The sequence below is a fragment of the Sciurus vulgaris genome (assembly GCF_902686455.1).
Source record: "Sciurus vulgaris genome assembly, chromosome: X".
Classification (NCBI taxonomy): domain Eukaryota; kingdom Metazoa; phylum Chordata; class Mammalia; order Rodentia; family Sciuridae; genus Sciurus; species Sciurus vulgaris.
In genome coordinates, this window is record NC_136471.1 from 76,578,840 (window position 1) to 76,593,770 (window position 14,931).

Sequence of the window (14,931 nt, forward strand, 5' to 3'; positions counted from 1 at the left end):
ACTTTGAGAAGTATTGGAATGAGCTCTTCTTTAAAGATTTTATATAACTCGGCTGAGAACCCATCTGGTCCCAGATGTTTCTTTGTTGGTAGGCTTTTGATGACCTCTTCTATTTCATTGCTTGAAATTGATTTATTTAAGTTGTGTATGTCCTCCTCGTTCAGTTTAGGTAATTCATATGTCTCTAGAAACCTGTTGATGTCTTCAAGATTTTCTATTTTGTTGGAGTATAGTTTTTCAAAATAGCTTCTAATTATATTTTGTATTTCAGTCGTATCTGTTGTGATATTTTATTCTTCATTGCAAATTTTAGTAATTTGAGCTTTCTTTCTCCTTCTCTTTGTTACTGTGGCTAAGGTTTTATCAATTTTGTTTATTTTTTCAAAGAACCAATTATTTATTTTGTTAATTTTTCCGGTTGTTTCTTTTTTTGAATTTCGTTGATTTCGGCTCTGATTTTAACTACTTCCAGTGTTCTGCTACTTTTAGTGTTGCTCTGTTCTTCTTTTTCTAGGGCTTGAGCTGCAGTGTTAGGTCATTTATTTGTTGATGTTTTTCTTCTTTTATTGAATGCACTCCATGAAATGAATTTTCCTCTAAGAACTGCTTTCATAGTGTCCCAGAGGTTTTGATATGTTGTTTCTTTGTTCTCATTTACCTCTAAGAATTTTTTAATTTCCTTCCTGATATCTTCTGTTTTGCATTCATCATATAATATTGTATTATTTAGTCTCCAGGTGTTGGAGTAGTTCTGTTTTTTACTCTGTCATTTATTTCTAATTTCAATCCATTATGATCTGATAGAATAGAAGGTAGTATCTCTATCTTCTTGTATTTGCTAACAGTAGCTTTGTGGCATAAAATATGGTCCATTTTAGAGAAGGACCCATGTGCTGCTGAGAAGAAAGTGTATTCGTTCTTTGTTGGATGGTATATTCTGTATATGTCCATTAAGTCTAAGTTGTTGATTGTGTTATTGACATCTGTGGTTTCTTTATTCAGTTTTTGTTTGGAGGATCTATCCAGTGGTGAGTGAGTTGTGTTATAATCACCTAGTATTATTGTGTTGTGGTCTATTTTATTTCTGGTATTGAGAAAGATTTGTTTAATGTATATGGATGAGCCACTGTTCGGGGCATAGATATTCATGATTGTTATGTCTTGCTGATTTATGCTTCCCTTAAGCAGTATGAAATGTCCTTCCTTATGCCTTCTGACTAACTTTGGCTTGAGGTCCACATTATCTGATATGAGGATGGATACTGCAGCTTTTTTGCTGTGTCCATGTGCATGGTATTTTTTTCCCCACCTTTCTCCTTTAGTCTGTGGGTATCTCTTTCTTGAGATGAGTCTCTTGCAGGCAGCTAATTTTAGGATTTTTCTTTTTAATCCAATCTGCCAGTCTATGTCTTTTGATTGATGAGTTCAGGCCATTAACAATCAGAGTTATTATTGAGATATGATTTGTGTTCCCAGTCATTTTGCTCAGTTTTTTGACAGGACTTGATTTCTCCTTTATTTGGTTGTTCCTTTAGGGTAGTTCCTCTCTTTGCTGATTTACATTGTTGTTTTGCACCTATTCCTCATGGAATATTTTGCTGAGAATGTTCTGTAATGCTGGCTTTCTTTTTGTAAATTCTTTTAGCTTTTGTTTATCATGGAAGGATTTTATTTCATCGTCAAATCTAAAGGTAAGATTTGCTGGGTATAAGATTCATGGTTGGCATCCATTTTCTTTCAGAGCTTGAAAAATGTTGTTCCAGGTCCTTCTAGCTTTTACTGTCTGGATTTAGAAATCTGCTGATATCCGTATTGGTTTCCCCCTGAATGTAATTTGATTCTTTTCTCTCACAGCCTTTAAAATTCTGTCTTTATTTTGTATGTTAGGTATTTTCATTATAATTTGCCTTGGTGTGGTTCTATTTTAATTTTGTGTATTTGGAATCCTATAAGCCTCTTGTACTTGATTTTCCATTTCATTCTTCAGATTTGGGAAATTTTCTGATATTATTTATTGAATAAATTGTTCATTCTCTTGGTTTGTTTCTCTAAGCCTTCCTCAATCCTGATAATTCTTAAATTTGGCCTTTTCATGTTATCCCATAGTTGTTGTAGATTCTGTTCATGATTTCTTACCATCTTCTCTATTTGGTCAACTTTGTTTTCAAGATTAAATATTTTGTCTTCCTTACATGAGGTTCTGTCTTCCAGGTGTTCTATCTTCTTGGTTATGCTTTCTATGGAGTTTTTAATTTAGTTTATTGTTTCCTTCATTTCAAGGATTTCTGTTCGTTTTTTTTTCAATATCTCTAACTCTTTATTGAAATGATCTTTTGCTTCCTGTATTTGCTCTTTTAACTGTCGAATGGTGCGATCATTCAATGCCTGCATTTGTCCTTTCATCTCATCTTTCAATGCCTGCATTTGCTCTTTCATCTCCTCATTTGCTTCCCTGATTATTTTGATTATGTACTTTCTGAACTCCCTTTCTGACATTTCTTCTGCCATGCTGTCATTGGATTTTATTGCTATACCATGTAGGGTTGTTTGGGACATTTTCTTCCCTTGTTTTCTCATATAGTTCAGGTATCTACCCCTCTAATAGTGAAACTCTGGAATATTGCAGATTTCCTCTAATGACTAATATTGTCTCTGTAGATTTCCAATAACTCACCTCTTAGCCTTCAATAGCCTAATGTCTTGGAGGAACTTGATAATGTGGTGCTGCACTGGGAAGCTGGCTTTCTAGGGGTGGTGGCCTTCAGGTGGGATATATTCCCCAGTGACTCTGAGTTGGTCCCGAGTCTCTCAATACCTACTCTTCTTGGCTCCTGGGTCTTGTCAATGGTCCTCTAGCCTCCTGTATGTGTCTCAGGAAGGGAGTTGCCCTTCCAATGACGATGGCCACACCCTCAATAGTAATTCAAAATGTCTGCATCAGTCTATAAAGAAGCCTCTGGCTAACTCAGTGATGGCAACAAACCTTGGTGTTTTGGTTGCGCAGGGTTGTTCAGTAATGGCGTCTGTCTTTGGCCTGGCGGTTGGGCGGGTTGGCTACCTGCCACCCAGCTCCACAGGGCAGGTGGGCTGGGTGCCCACCTGCTATCTCTGTGATGTAAGCGCCCTGACTCGCCCACCAGCTTGCTCTGCATCTGCGACCAATCAGTGATGGCACTGATCTCTTATTTTTTCTTTTGAGACAGGGTTTTGCTAAGTTACTTGGGACCTCACTAAATTGCTGAGTAATGCTTTGAATTTGCAGTCCTCCTGCCTTGGCCTCCTAAATTGTTGGGATTATAGGCATCCATCACCACAGCCAGCATGGTGTTATATTTTTAAGGCATAAATTAAGGGATTTTTTTGTAGTGAGCTTCACTATATTCTGAGTCAGTATCATAAATGTATCATGATCTTACAGTTTATGTGTGACACTTCTCCACTGTGTTCTTTGTTACAGTGGGAGCATGATAAAAATTGAGTCCTGTGGGCTGAGGATGTAGGTCAGTGGTAAATGCTGGCCCTATATGTGCAAGGCTCTAGGTTGAGTCTTCATGTACACTCCCCCTAAAAAATGGAGTACTGTGTATAGCTACTACACTTTTGTCATCACCAGAAGATTTATTGTGTGAGTTATGACTTTCTACACTGAAGTATAAATTATGGATTCTTTTTTGTGGTGCTGGGGATTGAACACAGAGCCTTGTGCTGCAAGGCAAGCACTCTACCAACTGAGCCTAGCCCTGGAAGGTCTATTTATATGTAAATGTTTTTGAAGGTAAAGTTCAAATATTTGTCGGTTTGGAAATCACTGATCTTGAGACAGCAGTTTCTCCCAAGCTATCTTCTGACAAGTCATATTCATGGAGGGCTTCCCTTCTGTCTTGTTCTGAAGCAAGAGCCCCTGCAGGATGGAAACTGTGTGTTCTCTCTGAAGTGTATGTAGCAGCCGCAGTGTGCCAGGCACATGCATCTTTGTAAAGGGTGGTGTTCACATGCTGTTGGATTGAAACTGCCTATGCTTGCTTATTTGCATTGGTGCTAGAACAAAATTTTAAGGATAAATTTAAGTCTAGAATAAAACATTGTGAATCCACGTAACTGATGGGCCCTAAATCCTGAAGGTCATTGATGACCTGGTGGTGGAAGTGAGCTGGGTTGGTTCCTGAACCCCACAAGGTAGCCTACTACTTTACATCATTTTTGCCTGTTCACAGGTAAGACTCCTCTCAACTAATACATCTCTTGTTTCTCATATGCTTTTGCTAACTTTCCTGCTCCTTAACCAAAAGGGTTTGTTGTTTTCTTTTGTGCGTATGACATTCTTTAATATTGATGATATAAACATAACTATATAAAAAAACTATCCAACAGAGACTGGCACCCACCCCTGTGGATCCAGCCTGGTGTGTGCCCTGCACAGAAATGCCATGAGCTGTGACTCCCCATCTACCAATGCATGGCAGCCTCCATCTTGGGATACCCCTATCCCCTTTTTGGGTTACCTTCACTGCCACCACCACCATATGTAGTTGAGGAAGCTTCCATCTTGGGACACCTACCAGAGACAAGAAGCCCATTATCAAGGTACCTACACGTTAGCCACTGCTGCCATCACCAAAGAGGGATATGGCCATTTCCATTTAGGGATAATAGCCAGGACCTGAAAGAACATCACCAAGGTCCCTGACGGCTTAGTTATATTTGAGGTATCTGTGCTAGGTGTGCTAATAGCCACCATCTTGCTGCAGAGGCAGGAGAGAACTTTGCAAGGGGTCAGTAGATGAGAAAAGTGTGTGAGGGCATCTTGATTCCAGCTTGCCCAGCCAAGCAGCCCAGCACCCACTGGGATCCCAGAGCCAACTCGAGCAGCACTTATTGGGACCCAGCATCAGCCTGGTCCCCGACTCTGTTCCCAATATAGGATCCACCAATTACCTGGTCCCACCAGTTTGATAATCAGCAAGGCCCTCTGGTTCCTCAATCTCCAGGCTCCCAACCACCCCATAGCCACCAAAATGGCCCAGTGCTTACAGCTATGTGGCTGGCCCACAGCTCTCAACACTTGGTCCTGATCTGCCAATACAGAACAATGTTCTCTGACAGATGCACAGGTCCTTGTGCTCAGCCCCCAGGACCTCAGCCCCCAGGACCTCTGGGGAGAGAGGTTGCTGATTAGGAAGTTGAAAGGGCAGGGGTGGGAGAGATACAATTTAGAGACTAAACTATAGACCACGAAATGTGGGGTACACAAATGAAAGAAGCGGGTAAGCCCAGGCTCCTGCATCAAGTGACTGGACCCCAAAGGAGAGTCCCAGGATGCAGTCTTCCAGAAGGACTGGCAATTGCTATATTCTGCCTCCAGGAGTCCCACTTCCAAGTCTAATCCTCCCACCTTAGTAACTTTCACCATCCTGAGGGTGGAGTTACCAGCAAACTCCAGACAACCCCACCTACCAGAAGAGCAGGGAAGCAGAGAAGATATTGAACTCCAATGGTAACAATTGTTCAATTTTCCCTTGAGACTCTTTTTTCCCCTATTTTTTCTTTTTCTGTTTCTCACTGTCACATCAACAGCATCTTTGAAATCAAGTATTTTTCATGTGACAGTCTACTGAGGACTGGAAGATTTGAGTAGTATATTACAGTTTGTTGTAGATTCTTTATTTATGTTTTTTCTTTTTCTTTTTTATACTCCATTTTCCTCTTATTTATATTTCCTCAGTTTCTTTCTCTCTTTTCTCCTGCTAACAACCAACTTCTTTTGATTCCTCTTTTACCTTTTGTAGTACCTCTATATTTTCACCTCTTACCTCATTAACATTACATCCTACACCACTTCCTCATTCTCTTTGTCCACGATTAGAGATTGTAGACCTTATTGCAAACCTATTGTTTGTGCTGCAGATAATAATTGAACTCATCATCTCTGCTTATTATGACAATGCTGTTAACATCTTAATAGGGGATATTTGGTTTAATGCTGCATATTGTTTGCATTGGGTGTTGTTAATATTGATTTCCCCCCTTAAAGGCAAAATATTAGAAACCTGCAGGGACACTATAAATCTATAGGGTAGAAATTGTAATACCTTGGATCCACACTGCCAAAGGGGAAGACACATGAACAACATGGAAAAACAAGGGAATAAAGTGCCCCAAACAAACCAAGGTGCTATATTAATAGAATCCATTGATAACACAGTACAAGAAAGGTCAGAAAAGAAGTTCAGAATGTACATGATTAAAATAATCTGCAAAGTAAAGGATGATATAAGAGAGCAAGTGCAGGCAATGAAAATCAGTTCAATAAAGAGTTAAAAGAGAAAATGCAGGAAGCAAAAGATTACTTCCACAAAGAGATAGAGATACTGAAAAAAAACCCAGAAATCCTTGAAATGAAGAAACAATACACCAGATTAAAAATTCAATAGAAGCACCACCAACAGACTAGATCACTTGGAAGACAGAACCTCAGACAATGAAGACAAAATATTTAATCTTGAAAACAAAGTTGACCACACAGGGAAGACAGTAAAAAAATCATAAAGAGAACCTCCAAGAATTATGGTATAACAGGAAAATACCAAATTTAAGAATTATTGGGATCAAGGAAGGCACAGAGATACAAACCAAAGGAATGAGCAATCTATTCAATGAAATAATATCAGAAAATTTCACAAACATGAAGAAGGAAAAGGAAAATAAAATATAAGAGGCTTACAGGACACCAAATGTACAAAATTACAATAGACTCACACCATGGCACATTATAATGAAAATGCCCAACATACAAAATAAAGATAGAATTTTAAAAACCATGAGAGAAAAGTATCACATTAAATATAGGGGGAAACCAATTCAGATATCAACAGATTTCTCAGCCCAGACCCTAAAAGCTAGGAGGGCCTGGAACAACATATTTCAAGCCCTGAAAGAACATGGACACCAACCAAGAATCTTACATCCAGCAAAACTAACTTTCAGATTTGATGACAAAATGAAAACCTTCCATGATAAACAAAAGTTAAAAGAATTTGCACTACAGAACATTCTCAGCAAAATATTCCATGAAGAGGAAATGAAAAACAGCAATGAAAGTCAGCAAAGGGAGGAACTACACTAAAGGAAAAGCCAATCAATGGAGAAACCAAGTTAAGTTAAAAACCAAAAATAAGCCAAAATGACTGGGAATACAAATCATATCTCAATAATAACCCTGAATGTTAATGGCCTAAACTCATCAATCAAAAGACATAGACTGCAGATTGGATTTTTAAAAAATACCCAACAATATTCTGCCTTCAAGAGACTCATCTCATAGAAAAGGCATCCACAGACTGAAGGTGAAAGAATGGAAAAAAAATATTATGTGCATGGACTCCATAAAAAAGCAGGGGTTTCCACCCTCATATAAGATAAAATGAACTTCAAGCCAAAGTTCATCAGAAGGGATAAAAAAAGTACATTTCATACTGCTTAGGCGAACCATAAATCAACAAGACATAACAAGCATAAATATTTATGTCCAAAACAATGGAGTATCTATGTTTGTCAACCAAACCCTTCTCAATTTCAGGAATCAAATAGACCACAATACTGGGTAACTTTAACAAACCTCTCTTACCACTAGATAGATCTTCCAAACAAAAACTGAACAAAGAGACCACAGAATTCAATAATACAATCAAAAATTTAGACATAAAAGACATAGAATATTGCATCCATCAACAAGTGAATATGCTTTTTTCTCAGCAACACATGGATTCTCCCCTACAATAGACCACATGTTATGCCACAAAGCAATTCTTAGCAAATATGAAAAACAGAGATACTACCTTGTATTGTATCAGATCATAATGGAATGAAATTAGAAATCAATGATAAAATAAAAAAATAGAAACTACTCCGATACCTGGAGACTAAATAATATGCTATTGAATGATGCATGGATGGCAGAAGTCATCAAAGAGGAGATCAGAAAATTCTTAGAGGTAAATGAGAACACCAATACAACATATCAAAATACCTGGGACACTATGAAAGCAGTACTAAGAAGAAAACTAATTATATTGAACTCATTCACTAAAAGAATAAAAAGTCAACAAATAAATGACCTAAGATTACATCTCACAGTCATAGAAAAAGAAGAACAGATCAATATCAAAGGTAGTAGAAGACAGGAAATAATTAAAATCAGAGCTAAAATTGATGAAATTGAAATAAAAGAAACAATTGACAAACCAAAAAGTTGTTTCTTTGAAAAAAATTAACAAACATGGTAAACCCTTAGACACACTAACAAAGACGAGAGAAAAAACTCAAATTACTATAATTCATGATGAAGGAAATATTATGACATACATAATTGACATAACAACCATTATTAGAACCTATTTTGAAAATCTATACTCCAACAAAATGGAAAACCTTGAAGACATCGACAAATTTCTAAGAGACATGATCTGCCCAAACTGAATCAGGAGGACATACACAATTTCAACAGATCAATTTCAAGTAATGTAATAGAAGATACCATCAAAAGCCTACCAACCAAGAAAAGCCCAGGACCAGATGGATTCTCAGTCAAGTTCTACAAGACCTTCAAAGAAGAACTAATATCAATGCTCCTCAAAGTATTCCATGAAATAGAAAAGGAGGGAACCCTTTCAAACCCATTTTATGAAGCTAGTATCATCCTGATACCAAAACCAGACAAACATACATTAAGAAAATTTCAGACCAATATCCCAGATGAACATAGATGCAAAATTTCTTAACAAATTTCTGGCAAATTGCATACAAAAACATATTAAAAAGACAGTGCACCATGATCAAGTGGGGTTCATCCCAGGGATGCAAGGTTGGTTCAAAATCTGGAACTCAATAAATGTAAATCATCACATCAACAGACTTAAAATTAAGAATCATATGATCATTTCAATAGATGCAGAAAAAGCATTTGATAAAATACAACACTTCTGCATGTTCAAAACACTAGAAAAAATAGGGATAGTAGGAACATACCTCAACATTGTAAAGGCTATCTATGCTATGCCCATGGCCAACATCATTCTAAATGGAGAAAAACTGAAAGTATTCCCTCTAAGAACTGGAACAAGATAGTGATGCCCTCTTTCACTACTTCTATTCAACATCATCCTTGGAAATCTAGCTAGAGAATTAAACAGACCAAAGAAATTAAAGGGATGTGAATAGGAAAAGAAGAACTTGAACTATCATTATTTGCCAACAACATGATTCTATATTTAGAGGATCAAAAAATTACACCAAAAAACTTCTAGAGCTAAGAAATGAATTCAGTCAAGTAGCAGGATATAAAATCAACACTGATAAATCTAATACATTTCTATTCATAAGTGATGAATCCTCTGAAAGGGAAATTAGGAAAACTACTGCATTACCAATAGCCTCAAAAAAAAAAAAAAACTTGAGAATCAACCTAACAAAAGAGGTGAAAGATCTCTACAATGAAAACTACAGAACACTATAAGAAAGAAATTTTAAAGAAAACCTTAGAAGATGAAAAGATCTCCCATGTTGTTGGATAGACAGAATTCATATTGTCAAAATAGCCATACTACCAAAAGCATTATACAGATTCAATACAATTCCAATTAAAATCCCAATGACATTCCTCATAGAAACTGAGAAGCAATCATGAAATTCATTCAGAAAAATGAGACTCAGAATAGTCAAAACATTCCTTAGCAGGAAGAGTGAAGCAGGAGGCATCATAATACCAGACCTTAAACTATACTACAGAGTCATGTTAACAAAAATGGCATGACATTGGCACCAAAATAGGCAGGTAGACCAATGGTACAGAATAGAAGATGCAGAGAAAAACCCACATAAATACAGTTTTCTCATACTAGACAAAGGTGCCAAGAAATTACAATAGAGAAAATATAGCTTCTTCAAGTGTGCTGGGAAAATTTGAAATCCATATGCAGCAAAATGAAATTAAACCCCTATCTCTAACCCTGCACAAAACTCAACTAAAAAATGGATCAAGGACCTAGGAATTAGAGCAGAGACTCTGCACCAAATAGAAGAAAAGTTGGTCCAAATCTTCATCATGTCAGCTTAGTACCAGTCTTCCTTAAGTGCAAGAAATAAAAGCAAGAATCAATAAATGGGATGGATTCAAACTAAAAAGCTTTTTCTCAACAAAGGAAACAATCAATAATGTGAAGAGAGCTCCTACCGAGTGGGAGAAAATCTTTTCTACCTGCACTTAAGATGGACCACCAATCTCCAGAACTTATAAAGGACTCAAAAAACTAAACACCAAAAATAAAAATAACCCAATCAATAAATGGGCTAAGAACTGAGCAGACACTTCACAGAAGATATACAATTGATCATCAATATATGAGAAAATGTTGAACATCTCTAGTAACTAGAGAAATGCAAATCAAAACTACTTTAAGATTTCATCTCACTCCAATTAGAGTGGCAATTATCAAGAACACAAGCAACAATAGGTGTTTGGTGAGGATGTGGGGAAGAAGGTACACTCATACATTGGTGGTGGGAATGTGGGAATGTGAATTGGTGCAACCACTCTGGAAAGCAGTATGGAGATTCCTTAGAAAACTTGGAATGGAACCACCATTTGACCCAGCTGTCCCACTTCTTGGCCAAAGGTCTTAAAATCAGCATACTACAGTGATGCAGCCATATCAATGTTTATAGCAGCTCAATTTACAGTAGTTAAATTGTGGAACCAACCTAGATGTCCTTCAACATATGAATAGATAAAGAAAATGTGGTATATATACACAATGGAATATTATTCCATCTTAAAAAAGAAAATTTTGGCATTTGCAGGTAAATGGATGGAGTTGGAGAATATCATGCTAAGCAAGATAAGCCAATCCTGAAAAACCAAAGGCCAAATATTTCCTCTGATAAATGCTGATACATAACGGGGGGGGGGCGGTCGGGCAGGGAATAAGGGAAGAATGGAGGAGCTTTAGATTCTGCAGAGGGGAATGAAGGGAGTGGAGGGGACAGGGGTGGGAAAGATGGTGAAATGAGACAGATATCATTTCCCTATATACATGTATGATTGAACAAATGGTGTGACTCTACATGGTGTATAATCAGAGAAATTAAAGGTTGTACTCCATTTGTGTACAATGAATCAAAATGCATTCCACTGTCATGTATAACTAAATAGAACAAAAAAGTGAGTAAAGTGAAATATCTACATTTCAAAAATAAATACACAAATAAATCTCAAAGAATAAAACAAAACAAAACCATCCGAGAAACAAAAATAGCATCAATAAATATCAAGTATAGATATATCAAAATATGAAAGACCTCTATTTGTAGAACTATAAACTGTTATTGGAAAACTTAAAGTATGCCAGATTCTACACAAATACAATGATTGTTCTTGGATACATATAACATAGACCTATTGCTTATTTTCAAGGCATGGTTAGAAAATATCACTAAACATGATAATATCCAGATACGGATGGACATCTCTCTGATTTTAGAATACTGAATGATGTGTATACTGGTTATGCTTTAATAAACGTTCCACAAAAATTTTGTGGGGATACCAGGGATTGAACTCAGGGCCACTCAACCACTGAGCCACATCCCCAGCCCTATTTTGTATTTTTATTTAGAGACAGATTCTCATTGAATTGCTTAGCACCTTGATTTTGCTGAGTCTGGATTTGAACTCTCCATCCTCCTCCCTCAGCCTCCTGAGCAGCTGGGATTACAGGTGTGCACCACCATGCCCAGGTGTTCCATAAATATTTTTTCTCTTCTCATAGCCTTTGGCTGATTTTCAATGTTTGTTTGAGATTATTATTCACTTATTTAGAGTGCATTGGTCTATAATGTCAATTAAATGCAGATGCTTTAACAATCAGCTAAGTTGAATATAGAATTGGCAGTATCTTAAAAACTTTAGGTGCTTTACAATTCTATATGTATAGTGTACTAAGTGGTAAAATACAGGTAAAGTTCACTAATTCCTGCAATTTATTAGCTTTTCAACGATTTCTATCATTTCATCCCTCTATAAAATATATTATGGGTCAATTTATTCATTGAAATTTGAAAGAACACATTAATAATTATATAACCTGATGTCTCTTGGAAAGTTGTTTTAGGTAAACTTTTATGTTTACGTATATTCATATATTTTACTTACAGTGTCAATTGATATTTCATATATTGGAACTGAAGTTTTCTAAAGAAGTGGGAGGAAGTTGAGTCTTTAGAACTTTGCATAAAGAGTGCACAGAATGTGGGAGGCAAGAATCAGTCATCTGTCCTTTAGTTTTGTTTGTATGTGTCCAGTAAGAAACTATTTCTTTTACATACCAGAACCAAGTACAAGTAACAGATTGTACAGAGTTGCCATCTAGTGGCTTGATGTGGTCTTGGCCATTACTGGAATTCATCTAAATAATATATATGCAAATTCGTGACTCCCAGCTGGGAACTATGTTTATATGGAGACCAGAAGAGCAGACAGCAATGGGGCTTATAAAAAACACTGAGCAAAGAACCCATCATTGACTGAACATATTGATCCATTGTATTGAAGGTTCTCCCTCAACTCCTATAGCTATGGATCCGTTAGTACCTCTCTTTTCACAGAGCACTTGCAATGTCAATTTAAGATCTTCTTTACTTTCAGAGGCCTTAGAAAGTGAGGGTAATTAGAAAAAAAAAATTGAGAATGTAGCTAAACTTGGTTTAAAGGTCTACATACTTCTCCAAGACAATTAAAGTACTTAAAGGAAGGGTGTATCGCTACAAATTATACTGAAAAATACTAGCTTTTTGATGAGGAATTGAACTTCATCTTGTTCTTATTGTTGTTGGCAGCCTTTTACCTTTGGATGTGAGACTAAATCATGACCTTTGTTTTTATGGAGTCAATACATATATAAAAGTAAGTCTAAATTTAATAGTACTTACATTGATGTCATAGTAACCGTTTACAATTCTAACTTTCCTTATACTGTCCCACTCTCTACTATCACCATAACCTAAAGTCAACTATATCCTTAGATTTTTGTAAAAATAGGTCACAATAGTAATAACTTCCTGGTCATTTCTATGCTTTTCCACAATCCATTCAACTTTCCCCATAGTTTTGAAATTTTTGCCTTTGTTATTTTTTTTCACCATAGGAAAAGCCATCATATATATGTATGTGTGTGTGTGTGTGTGTGTGTATTGTTTGAATGAGATTTTCATTCTGTAACATACATCCTAAGAAATTCTAATATAAATTAAATTCTACACAACTGAAAAAAATTCTGAAAAATCCTATAAAAATATCAGAGTAAAATATTTAAGTGGCTAATAAATGTTTGCAAGAACACTTAAACTCTTTTTTCTTTATTTTATTTTTTGATTCATCGTACCCAAATCATTACCTATGCACTTAAACTCTTTAGTAGTAAGGGAATTGCAAATTTAGGTAATAGTAATCACCTTTCACTTACATAATTGGAAAAGATGTTGGTGAAAATAGGACAAAATCTAATCATATGAATTGTTGGCAAAATATGCATAAATTGGTGTTTTCATAATTAAATTTTGGGGAAATTGGCTATTATGTATTGAAATTAAATTAGGTATAGAATATAATGTACATTATAAGTTCTTACATGGGTTTTAAGAATCCCTCTCATCAGTCTGAAACAAATATTCCTTTTCATGAAAAGCAGATGGGAATCATACACTGTAATTATTGTATACATTTCTTTAGCTGTGTATCTAAAGCAAGAGATAATGCAATATCTGAAAATTCCCTGCCTAGATCAATATTGTTTAGAAATTTTGATGGCAAAGAAGCATGTGGAAAGCTGTTCAATATTTTCCACCATTAGTGAATGAATATGTAAACCAAGTAGAAAAATGCCTTTTTTCTTTATATATTTCCTGGCTGCTTTTGTATTGCAATAGCAGATTTGAGTAATTGCAATTGAGACTCTGTAGCCTAAAAAACCTAACACATTTTCTGTCTAACCCTTTACTGAAAATGTTTGCCGAGTTCTGTTCTAACAGATTTTTGTAAAGGAGGGTTGATGAGTGCAGACTTGTCTACATTCTTTTATGCTATAAATTATATTTCTACTGCCTGGATATAAGAAGAATAGCTCAGCTAAACATGGAATTCTTGGTTCATCATTTTTTACTAGGTATTTTAAAAATATTGTCATACTGTTGCCTTACTTTGGATGCTGATTTAAAAAAAAGGTCTGAAGCCATTTTAATTATTTTTCTTTATCAGTTATTTGATATCTTTAGCTTGGAGACCTTGAGAATTTTATGTGTATCTTTGAAATATAATAGTTCACCAGGAAGTATTTTACAGTCGATTCTTTTGGTTTACTGGTGAGCTTTTCATTCTCTATTTCTGGAAAATTTTTCTTTTTAATTATAGTTTAAAATATAAGCTCTGTTCCATTGCTTCCTTTTTTCCTTCAAGAATAAAATTATTTCTATTTGTCTTCTATTTTATTTATTTCCTCTGTGCTCCCTATTTCCTTTTCTCTTTAATGTCATTTTTGTTTTCTGTGTTATTTTCTTGCCTTAAAAATATCTGTATTAAATTTTCATTTTTTTTCTCCTTTGGGCACATGGTGATTAGTCATTTAAGAAAGATTGTTTTGTCTTTTCTTTATTTTCTAAGTTTTAAAAATTATCTATTTCTCCCAGTGATTTTGCTCCTTTTTATTTGATTAGTGTTAATTGGCAAATATTAACTGTATATGCTTATGGTGTACAAGGCAATGTTTCACTATATATGTGTAGTATGGAATGAATAAATCTACCTAATTAAAATATTGACGACCTCACCTACTTCTCATTTTTTTGTGTTGAAAAGGCATCAAATCTACTCTTTCAGAAATTGTG

The 14,931-nt window shown here is 35.7% G+C and overlaps 1 pseudogene across 1 annotated transcript in view; it reads left to right on the forward strand.

Annotated features, from left to right (window-relative positions):
* The first annotated feature begins 3,016 nt into the window (after positions 1–3,016).
* The window catches only part of LOC306651570 (ubiquitin-conjugating enzyme E2 G1-like), a 40,124-nt pseudogene continuing 28,209 nt past the window's right edge, over positions 3,017–14,931 (forward strand). Inside the window, exon 1 of the transcript in view lies at positions 3,017–3,115. The product of the transcript in view is annotated as a ubiquitin-conjugating enzyme E2 G1-like (transcript). The remainder of the gene's footprint in view (positions 3,116–14,931) is intronic.